At 38.9% G+C, this 16,061-nt stretch overlaps 1 long non-coding RNA gene across 1 annotated transcript; it reads right to left on the bottom strand.

Moving 5' to 3' along the window:
• Positions 1-13,589: 13,589 nt before the first annotated feature.
• LOC116546212 lies at positions 13,590-14,956 on the bottom strand. The gene is made up of 3 exons (XR_004266628.1): positions 14,906-14,956; positions 14,706-14,710; positions 13,590-13,636 (listed from the first exon to the last, which is right to left on the bottom strand). It is a non-coding gene; the product is annotated as an uncharacterized LOC116546212 (long non-coding RNA).
• Between the last annotated feature and the right edge of the window lie 1,105 nt (positions 14,957-16,061).

The raw sequence follows: 16,061 nt of genomic DNA, 5'->3' as shown, positions 1-16,061 counted from the left end.
AATACAGCATATGTAGTCTATTGTTTCAGGATTTTTCAGAGGCTTTACTATGTTAGGGTGAACTATGAATCAAATGGAGATCTCTGCTCTCTCTCCTGCTCTCTCAATCATGTTATTACCCTCCCTCTACTGCCACAAAGTACCTACGGGCTCTGCTGTTCTCAGGGCCACACGTTTAGTAATCAATATTTTGTGCTCATCACAAATTACAACAAACTTATTGACATTAAAAAACAAACAAAACTGTTATCATATAGCTCTGTAGTTCAGAAGTCTGACACAAGTCTCACTGTGATAAAGTTGGCAAGATTGCATTCCAAGAGTGCATACTGAAGGCTATCAGGGAGAATCTGTCTCCTTGCTCATTTCATTGCTGGCAGAATTCAGTTCATTGCAGTAGAACTAAGATCCCTTTTTTTCTGGCTGTCTTTCAGCTGAAGGGCATTCTCAGTTTCTACAGTCCTTTCATTCCTTGGCTGGTAGATCCCTTTCTTCATCTTCAAAGTCAGCAGGGCCTGTCTTCCATTATCTTCCTCTTCTATGTCACCTCTCTGAGTCAAAAACAATTTTCCATCTTAAAGGACTCATGTGATTAGATTGGGCCCATCTGCTTAATCCTGGAAAATGTATAATAGGTAAAATAACATATTCACAGGTTCCAGGGGTCATTATTCTGCCTAACACAGCTAGTAAAACAAGATTTTTTTGGCAGGGGATGGGTCTCACTCTGTCGCCCAGGCTGTAAAGCAGTGGTGCAATCTCAGCTCACTGCAACCTCTGCCTCCCAGGTTCAAGTGATCCTCCCACCTCAATCTCCTTAGTAGCTGGGACTACAGGCATGTACCACCAGGCCTGGCTAAATTTTGTGTTTTTAGTAGAGATTAGATTTCGCTATCTGTGCTAGGCTGGTCTTGAACTTCTGGCCTCAGGTGATCTGTCGTCCTCAGCCTCACAAAGTGTTGAGATTACAGGCATGAGACACCACACCCCGCCAGCAATGCAACATTGAATGAGAAACAGGCTCTGCCCTGCAGTAATTTTCAGTTAATCGGGGTTCCATGCTACTTAAAGTCACAAGTAAATGTTTAAAAAACAATTGATTAATATAGTATTTAAGGAATTTATAAGATTCAAAAACTACAATACTCACACACCTCTTTACTGTCAGAATACTTGAGAAACTGCTCATGTAGCAATGATAGATATCCAGAATAGGCATGAGTGGGTACGCTTGAAGGAAATTTTATCTTGTCCATGATGAATCCTGTGTCCTCAATCCATTCCCCAGTGCTTATTTGGAAATGGACAAACACACACACACACACACACAGACACACACACACACACACACACACACACACATTCTTATTGTCTAATCGATGAACTTGAACCAAATATGTTTGAGAGTGTGAAGTAGTTCTTATATACAAGACGCTGCATTTATAATCTTTTGAATTACACCCCTCTCCTCCATCCAGACCAGATACAGAAATGAGATTGGGTGAAAGCAGGTGCTGATAAAAGTGTATTGAAAATGTTGGCTGGGCACAGTGGCTCATACCTGTAATCCTAATACTTTGGGAGGCCAAGGTGGGCAGAACGCCTGAGGGCTGGAGATTGAGACCAGCTGGCTAATGCGGTAAAACCCTGTCCCTACAAAAAATACAAAATTAGCCAGGCATGGTGCCAGGTGTTACTCGGGAGGCTGAGGCAGGAGAGTCACTTAAACCTGGGAAGCAGAGGTTGCAGTGAGCCGAGATCATGCCACTGCACTCTAGCCTGGGTGACAGAGTGAAACTTCATCTCAAAAAAAAAAAAAGTACTATACTTTCAGCTACTGCTTTTAATAGTGTGACACATCTCACTGCCCCTTCTCCTAACATATATCTTTTTGATTTCTAGCCATTGTTTTTCTCTTCTGTTTGTTTTAATGTGGATGACTCTTTCAGTCATGGAGGTTCAAAGAAGTTGTGTGCCTTTTGATGAAATTAAACTGAAAGCTGCATTTCTCCACCTACCCCTTTGGTTTAATCATAATAGCTTGCCAGTTTTTTAAATAAAGCAGGTTGAAATTATTTTTTAAGTGTGCAGTTTATTGATTAGAATAAGCTCATTCTCTAGTCAAATCTAGTTTCCATTTTCCTGGGCAACATTGCATAAATAGGCCAACTTTTCCTTCTTTGGGTTGGATCTGCTATACTTCATGCAGACCACCCATTAGAGTTAAAACATTCTTCCATCCACTTCAGACATGGAAATGAGTTTAGTTATACACTGTATTCTCTTGACACTACACCCTAGTCATTTGTATTAGATGGTGGGTTTCCCCAAATGCATGACACACTCTTTTACAGATTATTTTTCAGGTTGCATTACTTTTACATCCATTAACTGCAGGAAGTGCTTATATTACCAAGTGGATTATGAACATGGAGTGATTAATTCAGTTGCATCCTGTCTATGAATAAGGGAATCTCTATTAGACATCACTTTTTTGTGTGTCTTTGATATAACATTGTCTTTCCAGCTTCTGCCCTTTCTCTAAGAAAAAACAAAAATAACCCCCCAAACCCCAAATGCTCTTTTGTGTGACAGAAGATCCATATGTTGATGGATTTTCTGAATCCTGTAAGTTTAGTTATTGCCAAACAAATAATAAGAAATGCTGTTTTTAATAAAGAATTGACCAACTGTATTGCAAATGCATCCTCCATATTTGGAAATATTTAAAATAAATATTTTTAGAAATGGGCCAGGTTATTTATGTTCAAGATATTCTCACCTAATAGTGTTATTTATTTTGATTAGATCTGTAATTCTCATACAAGTGTTAGAGATTGTTTATCTGGAACATGTATTTATCTGGTGAACCTTGTGTAGTGGAGAAAATTAGCAAAGTTCTAGTTATTGAGTAAACAACGACTCCATGTTATAGTCACCGTCTCTTTGGGATTTGCACATTATTAGTACATTACTTGGCAAACTGTTTTGCCTTATGCAAAGGGAAAATAAAATCAGACACATGCCCTCAACCTTCTAGTTCAATTCTGCACCCCTTATAGCTTTACTCTAAATATACATTTTTAAAATAGCTCCTTCTCTGATAACAGACTAGCATCTGTAAGGAATATTTCTGAGCAATTATCATGACTCAAGGGGAGGCTGCAATGTCTTTAGCACATGAGCACTTTCAGAGACTCTCCTTACTCACTAGATACTAAAGCTCTAACCAGTTTCGGGTAAGGAGATCAGGTGGGATGCTCTGGGTTTATGGAGAGGACAGGAGGCATCTACAATGTTAAATGAATTTATACGGCCGGGCGCGGTGGCTCAAGCCTGTAATCCCAGCACTTTGGGAGGCCGAGGTGGGTGGATCATGAGGTCAAGAGATCGAGACCATCCTGGTCAACATGGTGAAACCCCATCTCTACTAAAAATACAAAAAATCAGCTGGGCATGGTGGTGCGTGCCTGTAATCCCAGGTACTCAGGAGGCTGAGGCAGGAGAATTGCCTGAACCCAGGAGGCGGAGGTTGCGGTGAGCCGAGATCGCGCCATTGCACTCCAGCCTGGGTAACATGAGTGAAACTCCGTCTCAAAAAAAAAAAAAAAAAAAAAGAAATGAAACCTAAAAATATCAAATCCTGCTGCCCATCCACAGAAAGAATGCAAATAAAAAACAAATTTTCTAATTTGATTTTCCATAAATCCCAATGCAGAAAATTTGAGTAAGTTGAGCTGGATAACCAGCACATTCCTTTTTACTAAGCTATATTTTTCAGACCAATTAAGTGGGATAACGCCTGCTTGATTACATATCTCCTCAACACCCACCCTTTCCATACAAATACAGTTCTCAGATGTGTCCACATTTTACTGAGTAGAGGGAAGAGACACATACAGGTTATATCCTTCTGTGGGAGCAGGCTTCATTTAAGACTACATTTGGCAGTATGTTTTTTAAAAAGCATAAAAATAAAATTGGTTTAAATAGTGTAAAAATTTATTTCTCTCTCTCAAACTTAAGGATACAAGGTAGGTGACTCAGGTTGATTTGGTGGAGTTGCCAGGGTCCTAGCCTCCTTCTAACTTTCTCCCCCCCACCCTCAGCACAACCTCCTAGGGTTGCCTCCTAGACAAAGATCGCTGCTGGAGCTCCTGCTATCACATTTTATTACAGGGGCAGGGTAGGGCACAACAGTCCTTTCAAGCAGGTCTCTTAAAAGTCTCACATGACACTCATGCTTTGATTTAAATTGTCAGTACTTAGTTTATACACCTACCTACCAGCAAAGCAAGACAATTAATCCTTAAATTCCATGTGCTATTGCCAGTGAAAACTTCAGGCTCTGCCGTCTCTGAAACTCTGAATTTTTAAATTGTCTGCTTTAAAATTATTTAAGAAGACTTGATAATTCTATGGTGTTTTAAAAGTTAAATTGCTACTAAATTGAGTAACCAATTGTATAAATTTTGTTTTTTAAATCTAATACAAGTCCTTAAGTATACCATACTTCCACTACACAGACAAAAACATTAGGCTGGGCTCAATGGCTCACACCTGTAATCCCAGCACTTTGGGAGGCCGAAGTGGGCAGATCACCTGAGGTCAGGAGCTGGAGATCAGCCTGGCCTACATAGTGAAACACTTCTTTTCTAAAAATACAAAATTTATCCGGGGCTTGGTGACACATGCCTATAATCCCAGCTACTCGGGAGGCTAAGGCAGGAGAATCACTTGAATCCAGGAGGTGGAGGTTGCAGTGAGCAGAGATCATGCCATTGCACTCCAGCCTGGGTTAGAGAGCGATACTCCATCTTAAGAAACAAAGAAGCATTATACTATGATGATTTAATTGGTTTTTTACTATAAGGATTAACTGTTTTTTTGCTACTACTGAATGCCATTTTATGTAATATTTTGAAGGATGTTTTTTTTTTAATAATCTGAGACTTTCCCCTCCCATGTATACAACATAAAGAATGTTATATTTTATGATAATTACCTGACGAATACTTGTTTAACAAACACATCATTTACTATATGTAAACTATGGTTCTGAAAGCTTTATAGATATTCACAGCTTGACTCCTCATAACCACCCCACATAATAAGTACAAATGTTATCCTTATTTTATAGATGAAGAAAATTAGGCAGAGAAGTGATAAATTGCTCAAAGTTGTAAGATAATGAGGGGTAGTGCCATCATTCGAACTCATACATTCTTACTGCAGAATATATGCTAGATTCCACTATGCTGTGGGGTCTCTCAAAATACATGCTTGACTTCCTAAGTACCAAATGTACTCCAAGAACGTTCTGTTACTATTATAATTAAGGACAGTAAGAATCATTTGGTGGTACAGATATAGAAACTCCTAGAAGATTGGGTGAAATGTTTGGTTTTAGATGATAATGTCAATCAAATTCGTCAATAGAATTCAGGTTTCCTGACTTCAAACAAGTGCTAAAATAGCATGAACCCTCTCATCCATTTGCAAACAGCAATATTCATGGCATTCTTCTATAGAAAACACATTCTGTCCTTTTCAAGTAAACTGTTGAGAGATGAAATGTGAGTCCAAATTATGTAACCTTATTTTCTTTCCTTTTCATAGACTTCATATATTTTTGCTCACAGAATACTATTTGTCATGAGATTAAAACCATAGATTTAATAGGAGAAAATATGCTTCTTAGGTTGCTTACCAAAGTATATGATCTGCACTTGAAAACAAATTACAGGAAGTCTTGTGCCTAGAGTCGCTGAAAAATGAATTAAGACTCTTTTACCAGAAGAATTTATATTTATTACCTGATATACTTCATTGCTTTAATCATTATTAAAAATTATATACATATATATATATAAAACACATAAGGTAATGGCAATCTAACATTTGAAAAGCGGAACAAAACATCAATTTCGAGCCTGCTGAGTCCCATCAACTTCAACCACAATTCAAACATTTCAGTGCTTAATAGAGACGATTATAAAGGAAAATGTTTACAAAGCATGTGCAGCATGTGTTTTACAACCTTTGCATTTTGTTTTCAGGAACTTCTGAATCGTTGCTGCTGTTTATAATCTGCATCTGCTGTAAAAATCAAATAAAAGGTGATACAAAGGTCTTTCTTATGACTAGAATGGAAAAAATACAAAGAGAATAAGAAATTTATTTGTTTTAGGAAGGAAATGAAACAATGGCAAGATTGGGGTACCTTAGGTAGAAATCTTGATTGCTGTCTCCAGTAAGGCCTTATGGGACATCGTTGCCTTGTTGAATTCTTGAAGGTTCAGGATGTAAACTTAATCTTCAATAGGTCTTTGAAAAGACTTGGGGAGACAGATAAGACAGATTTAGAAGACACTAGAGTATATACAATATTTGCCAAATTATTCTATATTTTGTTTTGCCTTAAGGCTAAACAATATTCATTCTTGAGACTCAGAAATAGCTGCAAGTGTCAGACAGACAGACTGGCCAGGTAGGGCTTCCAGCAAACTATTGTATGAGGATTAGAGATGGCTTCTAGGAAAAAAGAACACATCCTAAGGAATGAAGGAGCTCAGACTCCCTTATCAGATAGAAGGAATGATTCTAAGAAGATCATGGCTTCTTTCACATAAGTTGATTCTAAGCTTACTCTTCATGAACTTGCCTTTGAATCCTAAGTCAAGAGAGCTTTGAGTATACACTTCAAAATGTTAGGGCCATGGCAATGTTGTTTAAATTCTTCTTCTTCTTCTTTTTTTTTTTTTTGAGACGGAGTTTCGCTCTTGTTACCCAGGCTGGAGTGCAATGGCGCAATCTTGGCTCACCGCAACCTCCGTTTCCTGGGTTCAAGCAATCCTCCTGCCTCAGCCTTCTCAGTAGCTGGGATTACAGGTGCGTGCCACCATGCCCAGCTAATTTTTGTATTTTTAGTAGAGACAGGGTTTCACCATGTTGACCAGGATGGTCTCGATCTCTTGACCTCGTGATCCACCCATCTCGACCCCCCAAATTGCTGGGATTACAGGTGTGAGCCACCGTGCCTGGCCTTAAATTCTTTTTCAAGAGAATGTGATGCAAAGAAGGAAGAGACTATTTTCTCTCATGTAGCCAAAAACCATAAGAGAACTTTGGCTTCTCAGTGTCTACTATGAATCAACAGTATTGACAGGTGGCAGCAGCAGTACATGTTAGGAGGGCCAGTTGTTTCTCAAAAAGTGATAATATACAGTGAGGAGGCAGCTGTTCTTGGGTGAGGTGATAGCACAGTGTGCAGAAGAGGTGGACTTGGTCACAGATGAGTCAGTGCCCTGTGGAAGTGTTGACACACAGAGGCAGCGTTATTATTGCCTAGAAGAGACATGGTGGCAGTGTGCACTGAAAGTGGTTATATTGCCTAGCAGAGGAGTTTGTGCCAGGAAGAAATGGGTAAACTGACAGAAATCAGCTATTTGTCTCTAAATACTGGAGGCAATAATCATAGAAGATGCTGTTGGTGCTTCTCTCAGATTCTGTTGGCTGGTGATACACTAATGCCTCAGTGGCTGTAAATGTTCGATTCTAACTCATATATGATCCCTTAGCTGTAGAACTGTCCTCTCCTTGCTGTCAATATGCAAGAGAAGATGAGGAGTTACCATGATCAGGGTCCTGCTAGTAAGTGTACTCATTTCTTTGCCTTCTGGAAGCAAATTCCCCAATTGAGTCACTTCAGCTTCTAACTGCTGGTTTCCAGATCCATGTATTCTAAATACTGGGGACATACGACTTTAAAACTGCCATTGATTAAAGATATGTACTGAATATTGAAGGGTAATACCCTATCCAGTCATTGTGAAGACATGGTCTGAGGCAAGAGTATATACAGACACAGGACCAGTGTAACTTATGTAGCTTGTGCTCAGCAGCTTGGAAGGAGCAAGATTGGCAGCTGAGGGACAAGAATGTCTGAAGAAAAGGCATGTGGATGGACACATAGGGGTAGGCACAAAGTGTGAGGATCACAAGTTAAGGACCACCAGAAAGCATCTACTGCAAATGAGGCATTAAACAACCCAATGCACAAGATGCCTCAGCTAATAGATGCCAGTGGGTTTTGTCTTTAGCTATGCCAGTGCTTGTGCACTATGGCTGCAGCGAAAGAAGCTATGCATGGGTCTGACAGCATGGGCCCCCTCTCATCAAGGCTGAATATTTAAACTGACCACAACAAATAATAAAACTGAGCTCTCCACATGGCAACATTCCTTGAGGAGATCAATGAGTGACTTGGTGTCATGTAGTTGTTTTTTTTTTTTTTTTTTTTTTTGGCGGAGTTTCGCTCTTGTTACCCAGGCTGGAGTGCAATGGCGCAATCTCGGCTCACCGCAACCTCCGCCTCCTGGGTTCAGGCAATTCTCCTGCCTCAGCCTCCTGAGTAGCTGGGATCACAGGCACGTGCCACCATGCCCAGCTAGTTTTTTGTATTTTTAGTAGAGATGGGGTTTCACCATGTTGACCAGGATGGTATCGATCTCTTGACCTCGTGATCCACCCACCTCGGCCTCCCAAAGTGCTGGGATTACAGATGTGAGCCATTGCGCCTGGCGGTGTCATCTAGTTTATGTCAGATCTGTTACATTATGGAAACGGAAATAATTTTGACTGTGATTGACATAGGATTCAAGTATGCATTTACCTTTCTTTCCTGCAGTGCCTCACCCTTCAACATTATGTAAGGGCTACCATGTCTGATTCAACAATGTAGGATTTCATAGAACACTTTCTTGGACCAAGAAAATTATTTTCTATATACTTTTTGGAAAATAAGTTGTATCAATAGACTCTGACCATGAAATCCACATAGGATACCATCTAAAAGCTGCCGGCCTGAATGAATCAGTTTGGAGATGAATCCCTGAGGGAACTGAATGCCATTCTCTAGGACATAATATTTATCTTAAACTAGTGGCTAGTATATTAAATGGTGTATCCAAAATTTAGAATATATGGGTCTAGAAAGTAAGAGTAGTTCACCTTTTCTACTGGAGATCCATTTAGGAATTTGGGATTCCCATTCCTGCAACTTTAGGCTCATAGCTCCTCAGATTCTGATTTGTAGAATGGTTCACTTCTAATACCGAACACAGTCAGATTCACACCAGACAAATCTCAAGATGCTACTTGACCTCTTTGTATATTTTCAGCCTGCAGATCATAAAAAACTAGAAAACAAATGAGTTATCATACTGTCAGGGGTAATTGATTTTGATCACCATGAGGAAGTATGGTTGCTACTCCATACCAGGACACCTCTGTAGTTGTAGCTCAAATTGGGCAAGTGCAGTAACCATGGTCTGAAAAATGCATGATAAATAGGAGCTCAGGGTTCTCAGGGTTGGTAGTATAGCTTACCCTACAAGGTAAACCAGAGATTTTGACAAGCAGAAATGCTAGACAATTAGCAGAAGAATCTAGAAAGGGTGGTTGCAGAGGGACATGATGAGTTACAGTTACGGTTTTAGGATCAGCCACTGCAGCAGGGGATGCAGTTCATCCTACTAACCCTTCTCTTGTAAATTTTCCCAGAAAATGAGACCAGCCAGAATCCTAGAGAAGCTGTGTCTGGATGGAATACACTTAATGTGACAAGTGAATCCGAGTGATGCAAGGGATCCACATTGCTGATGCATCACGCAGATCCCATTGCTAATACATACGCCCATCTTCCTGTGGCTCTGCATGCTGGTTAGTAAGAACCCATAGCTGTCCCCGTCTTCCAAAAATTATTATTGGTCAAACAGATGCCACCCTCCACCATCTCTTGCAAGTGGACCTTGACCAGTGACTGTGGGACATGAGCGTTCAAAAAAGCAGCTTCTTGTCTTAAGGTGGGCATACCTCTGTGGTGCAATTTAAACTTTGAAGTTTCACAATGGGCTCAGAGTATAGCTAGTCTTCTGCTGAGACCCATCCTTGTTTAGCATTTTTTTCCTTGCTCTATCTGCCTGTCTCATCCCATTTTTTCATAAATGCACTCTTCCAAAATACTGCTCAGGCTCTATTTCTGGGGAACATAACCTAAGATAGTCTTGAAATGCCTTCCTGCCTTTCAGCAGAGATGGAGGTAGTGACCTACTCATGCCTGGAGGCTGACCAAACAAATAGCATGAAAATGGTGACGTCATGTGGTTACTGGATAGAATTGTTTATGAGCACATACAAGACAGCTGTTGGGGCCTTGCCAATATAACTGAAAAAGATTTCATCAAGAATTGAAGAAATTGCATTTCAGAACAAGAGTAAATAGAATTTACTGCTAATACATCTTCATTTAAAATCCTGAACTAGAGTGGCCTGGTAAACATGGGTTACTTGGCTATAGGGAACAGGCATTTCCAGCCATTGAAGTCTTTCATCTTTTATTCAGATTACTGCACCTCTTGTCATATGTGGGAAATCACTGTGGTAATTTGAAAATGGCTTATTGTGCATGGACTCAGAGCTACTAGAATATGTAATTTTGAGGTGTATTTCTTCTGGGCCATGGTGAACCCTGATGGGTGATATCTCCGCTCATATATGATTTACATGTATAGTTTTTGTTTGTTTGTTTGTTTGAGACAGAGTCTCACTCTGTCACCCAGGCTGGAGTGTGGTGGTCCAATTTAGGCTCACTGCCACCTCTGCCTCCTAGGTTCAAGTGATTCTTGTGTCTGAGTCTTCCAAGTAGCTGAGATTACATGTGCACATCACCACACCTGTCTAATTTTTGTATTTGTAGTAGAGAAGAGGTTTCACCATGTGGGCCAGGCTGGTGTCAAACTCCTGGCCTCTAGTGATCTGCCTGCCTCAGCCTTCCAAGGTGCTGGGATTACAGGTGTAAGCCATCACACTGGGACTCATATAGTACTTTTAAAACACTATAAACTTGAGGCTGGTTTGTCATCATTTTTCTATCTTCCACTACTATGTTTGTCTTCATCAAATCATTTTCTAAATGCTGTTGTTTCCAAATTTGAACTTGGAAATTACAATCCAACATTCCTGAGATATCACTTAAATCAACTTCACTTAGTTTTTCTATGTTCCTATATACATCAGTCACATACAGACAGACAATTTCTAGGTTTATTTCTGCCAATGCTACTAACATCGGTTTCATATGGATTGTACAAATTGGAATCTTGGAGTCAATTTAATTCTTTTAATTACAAATTCTCACTGTATATGTCAATTTTTTTCTCTTCTTAAATGCTACTCATCACTTTCAAAAACTGGAAAGAGCCAAAGTAAAATGGCTTTAATATCATTGGTTAGCAAAATATCACTGCATTTTACCTTAAAAGAAGATGGATCACAGGGATTTTCAAGGCTGTTAGTCTATCTTCATGGTTTCAGGCCAGGACTAAACTTAACAGTTCAGAGCGAATGATTTAATCTCTTTTTAGTTTATCTTTAGACGAAACATGATTCCTTTATATTTTAGGATTAATATAGAAGCTAAAGATACCATCATTTCCTCAAAAAATCACTATCATTTCATAACTAAATAGCTATCAGAATATCCTTAACACTTAAAATAGCTAGAATAGACTACTATTTATCAGAGGCTTGATGTCTATCAGGATTCATAGACAGCTGACTGCAAGGCATATCAGTCATTTTTGGAACTAAGAAATTTCCTCTTATTCATAAATACTCTCGGATTTGCCTGTCAAAGTCGCTATGTCTCCATCACTAGAGATTTGTTTATTTGGCTTAGGGCTTTGCTTCTCTGCGATTTGATTTAACAACCTAGATGTTGGGCAGCTAGGCTGAATTGGCTTGGCATCCTTATCTGGAACTATTTTCGCGTAGAAGAAAAACAGTATTTTACTTCTGGCCCCATTCTTCTTACTTTCTAAGATTTTTAATCAGAACAAATAAGATAAGATTAAGAGTCCTAAGAACAATTTTCCCTATCTACAACCTAAGACTAGTCCAATATTTCTCAAACTGTGTTCTACAGAGATGTTAAAAGATGATACAGTGTTTTTTGAATAGATGGTACTTTGGTTACTTTATACAACAGTAAATAATTACAATGTAATTAGAAGATTTGAGAAATGGTACAGAAAATAACATTTCTTTTTTCAAACTTTAACTGTTTGCATTTGTATGAACAACAAAAAATTTTTGGTAGCACATTTAGCCTCATGCAAGCCACCAATGTGGGGGTCACTATTTGGGAAATACTTGTGTAGTATAAAACCAGGGCATTTATATCCCAAATCAAGGTCACATCCTGCATCTGAAATGTATCTTCAGTCCCTGTGACTCATGGGCATATGTCTCATACAGCATTCTCTCCTAAGGACTTCTAATGTGAATGTAATCACTGTGATTTCCTTTACTATTTTTTACCCATAATTTAAATATTATAAATATATATTCAGCATTTATGATATAGAATTAAATTAGTTGTGTAGATTAACGTGTAAAATTAAGATTAATTAACCTGTATTAACTAAAAGTTACAAATTCCAGAATTCCAACTACATCCTGCTTATACAAGGGTATTTATCAATTGGTGAAGTTGGCAGGTCATAGAGTCAAAAAGCTTCAGGATTAAGAACAGATCTTGAGATGTCTGACTCCAGAACTAGAGACCTGACACAATTGGTGTTCCCTTCAGCTTCTTCTTATCTGCAATTACCTCTTCTTGACTTCAGTTTTCCTTACATCAGACAGGTTTTTTCAATGTGGGGTGAGACACAATGGCTTCCAGTAGCAACCAATTCACATTTCAAACTCCATGACCCCCAATGACCCCTCTCCTCTTGCTTTATACAAAAATCTCAGGGCAACGATATGTTTGGATTGCATTAGATCACATAACAAGGGTGGACCAATCACCGTGGCCAGATAATTTGACAAAGTTACTGCCTAAATCTGGATTATATGCTTTCCTTTTAAAACTAGAAGGTGGGTTATTGAATCCTGTTGAATTGAAGGAGTAGTTTCCAAAAGGAAAAGTGGGGAAAGAAAAGGGAAGGAGTTCTTCAACAGGCAATAATCAAAATATTCACTATATTTTACTCTTTGATAGATCCATTATATCCTATACCAGTACATAAATTTGCAACAGTGCTCATACCTAAGACAAGGCAGTTTCTGGGTAACTAGAAACAGATTTTATCTCTTCCATCAGAACACGACTTAAATCTTGTTCAATTAGTTAATTTACAAATCTCTGGGTTCTGTTCAGCTTTCTCAGTCAGCTCTGAATGTACCATTTTGTGATCTGGCCATTTATGGGCTAAATGATAAATAATACCATTTATAAATAAAAGTAGAAAGATAATATAAGCACAATAAGACCTCCCTTTGGAAACAGGAAAAATGGAAAGCAACCTACAACAATCAGAGCTCTAGAATGCAGATTTTACTGTGGTAGAGAATGGTTGGTAGTTTCTCCCCTCATGGCTGAAGAGTGACTTCTACAAAGAAGCATCCATATGTTCCATAGTTGAAAGTGATTGGTTTCTGATATGGCTTGGCTATGTCCCCACTCAAACCGCACCTTGAATTGTAATAATCCTCACCTGTCAAAGATGGGTGGATTATTATCTCCAGGTGGTGATAATTGAATCAAGGGGTCAGTTTCCCCCACACTGTTCTCATGGTAGTGAGCAAGTCTCATGAGATCTGATGGCTTTATAAATGGGAGTTCTCCTACACAAGCTCTCTTTTGCTTGCTGCTGTGTGAGCTGTGAGTTTGCTCCTCATTTGCCTTCTGCCATGATTGTGAGGCCTCCCCAGCCATGTGGAACTGTGAGTCAATTAAACCTCTTTCCTTTATAAATTATCCAGCCTCAAATATATCTTTATTAGCAGCATGGGAACAGACTAATACAGTGCATCCCTTGCCCAAAGTCCTCCATAATTACTTTTCAAAAGGAGATTGGGAGGATTTCTCATCCATGGACAGTACTGCATTGGAAATTCTTTTCCTATTTATATAAGTTTAGGGAATCTTGGAATTGCTTTAGGGATTAAGTAGTCATAGGCCTCTGAGAACCAGCCCTACATGGCAAATACGTCACTTAAGAAACTGGTGGGACTGCCAGGCAATTAGATTTTTTCCTTTCATGTGCACACACTTCCTAGATGATCTCATGTATTCATATAAATATAAATAAATTTGTGAAATTTGGTTAATATCTTTGGCCCCCACATTTCCCCTGAGCATCAGACTTGCATTCCCAAACTCTCCTTGAAATCTTTATGTGGGCAGTTCAAATTTAACAAGGCCAGACCGTTGGGTCTTCTCACTTAGTGCACGACCTTAATGATTCCCCCCATTTTCTGAGGCCAATCATTCTCATTAATCATATTCAGAAATCCCCGTTTACTGTGAATCTGGTCATTTATTGTCGTTTCCACTGCCATCACCCTGGTTCAAGACAGTACAATGTCTTGGGTGGTGCAAAAGCTTCATATGCAAAAGCTTCATAACTCCTCCCCTCTCTATTCCTCATCCAGTAATATAAATTCAACTCATTCAGCTAGAGTACATTTTAAAGTTATACGCCAGATAAAGCAAACTCTCCTGCTCAAATAGTTCTGTCTTCTCACTACTGTAAAATGGAATTTGAATGCCTGACTGTACCTACCCTGCAAGGTGCTATGTGTCTGGGCTATTGATTCTTTGATGGGTTTCACTGTGTTCAGTCCATTCTAATCACATTGGCTTACTGTTCACTGAACACTTCAAACTTGTAATGACCTAAGACTTTTGTATTGTAGTTCCCTCTGTATTGGCTATGTCCCCACATAAATGTAACCTTGAATTGTAATAATGCTCATGTGTCAGAAACAGGCGGATTATTATCTCCAGCTGGAGATAATTCAATCTTGGGGGCTGTTTCCTGCACAAGGTTCTCACGGTAGGGAATAAGTCTCACAAGAGCTGATGGCTTTATAAACAGGAGTTCCCATTTATAATGGGGAGTTCCCCATTTATAAAACCTCTAAGTGGGGAACTCCATTTATAAAACCTCTGCCTTTATTTTTGTGTTCCCAGATGTGAGCATAGTTTTCCTTGTTTTTTTTTTTTTCAAGTTGCTCCTTAAGTGTCAACATCGTTTTCTTATATTCTTCTATTTTTATTTATAGTGCTTATATATACCTGGTATATCTATTATTTGTATTTTTATTTTTTGTCACCTCTGAAACACTGGAATATAATCTCACTATAAAGCATTTTCCATTTTGTTCATTGCTGTTTTCTAGAATGGTATGTGGAATATTTCCCCCTATATATCTATTTATTTATGTCTTTACCTTTCTATCATCTATTTTTTTCTATTGATTATGGTTTGAATCTGTGTCCCCACCCATATCTCATGTTCAAGTTTAATTCCCAGTGTTGGTGATGGGGCCTGGTGGGAGGTAACTGGAACATGGGGGAGGTTTCTAATGGTTTAGCAACTTCCCTCTAATATGGCTCTTGTGATAGATTTCTAACAAGATCTGGTTGTTTAAAAGCGTGTAGCATCTAACCACCCCACCCAACACACCCCACCTGCTTCCTCCTGCTCTGGCCCTGTGAGATGTGCCTGTGGCCCCTTCAACTTACACCATGATTGAAAGTGTCCCGAGGCCTCCCCAGAAACTGTCATGTTTCCTGTACAGCCTGTGGAATCATGAGCCAATCAAACATCTTTTCTTGTTAAATTACCCAGTCTCAGGTATTTCTTTATAGTCTGAGAGTGGACTAATACACTATGCTTCTACCCATGTAATTATTCATATAATACATAATGCATTTTTAATTATTTTTATAGCTAATAACCAATGCCTAACTCATGATCATTTAACATTCACCTGCCTTTCTGATTTTTGTTTCTTAGCAACGAGCTAGCATGGACTCTGTATTTTAATCTTATTTCTGCCCCTGATGATAAGTGTAAGGCACTGTTTTAATTGTTTTGCAATGCATGCATTCATCTTTCCTTTTAAGCAACCCAATAATGTAGGTAAAATCATATATTTTTATTTTTGAAGAGAAAAGTGAGGCATAAAGGAGTTTACTTATGTTT

This window comes from Sapajus apella, unplaced genomic scaffold (genome assembly GCF_009761245.1).
Source record: "Sapajus apella isolate SASKATOON/1434 unplaced genomic scaffold, GSC_monkey_1.0 scaffold5, whole genome shotgun sequence".
In the NCBI taxonomy this organism is placed as follows: Eukaryota; Metazoa; Chordata; class Mammalia; order Primates; family Cebidae; genus Sapajus; species Sapajus apella.
Note: the sequence above shows the minus strand (reverse complement) of the source record. Positions and strands in the feature narration are given on the sequence as shown.